Source organism: Lactuca sativa, chromosome 2 (genome assembly GCF_002870075.4).
Source record: "Lactuca sativa cultivar Salinas chromosome 2, Lsat_Salinas_v11, whole genome shotgun sequence".
NCBI classification, from domain to species: Eukaryota; Viridiplantae; Streptophyta; class Magnoliopsida; order Asterales; family Asteraceae; genus Lactuca; species Lactuca sativa.
Window position 1 is genome coordinate 225973528 of NC_056624.2, and position 1004 is coordinate 225974531.

The following is a 1004-nucleotide window of genomic DNA, read 5'->3' on the forward strand; positions in this document are numbered from 1 at the left end:
ATCTCCTGCTTCCTTTTGCTTACTTTTGCTTCCGAGCTTCTTTTTTTGACTGAAAATATAATTTGAACAATATTAAGTATCTTTGGTCCATAATATGCAATTAATTAGCCAATAAATGATAAAAATCCAACATAAAAATATAGCTAAATATGCAAATATCACACATTTACTCAACCTGAAATTTGAAGTCTCGAGATGTCTGACTCCCTAACAGACCGTCCATATTGAATCATTATTGTTGAACCAGTCCACTTATCTCCCAACTGACTACTCAACTTCCGATAACTTGAGGTTCCCACTAGAAAACAGTGTCACAGACCAAATGTCCCTGCAAAACACTTATACTTAACAGAAGGCTCATATAATCCTTCAAGTAGAAGATTCATCCCTGCAACGGTTAGACTCAGACGAGAGCTGCACAAAAGGGTCAAATCAATTACTCTGAGATTATTTAATCCAAACTGCAAGTGACTTAGCACTTTCGATCAACAAGCTACTCCACACACACATGAATCCCCAAGTTACTACTATTTCTCGAAGCATCATGCTGCCTCCTGGCTATTTTCCAAAGGCAACCGAGACCTCCTTAGTCCCCAACTTATCTAGAATATTGAATTCCTGTCCGGTTCTTGAGCCAAGAGAAACCTCACAGTCGCCCCACGTGACTTCCGAAGAGAACTTCGACTATCGAAATCTGCCCTAACCATATTGCCAATCATGGCTCCATTATTCCTTCTGATCTTCCCGACCGTGACAGTCGGACTACCTATCGCCATCGAATCTAATACAAAAAGTGAATGCTACCAGAACCTGTAACAACCCATTATTTTCTACTTGTAAAGTCAACCCTAGTCAACAAAAGTCAAACTTGGGTCAACTAAAGTCCCCGTATTTGTTTGGATTTTTATTAAGGTTAGAATAATAACCTTTGCATGCTAAAACTCTTAGAATGTTTGTGGTAGAAATTAGAAGAAAAACACTTGAAAACCGAAAAACTTCGCAAC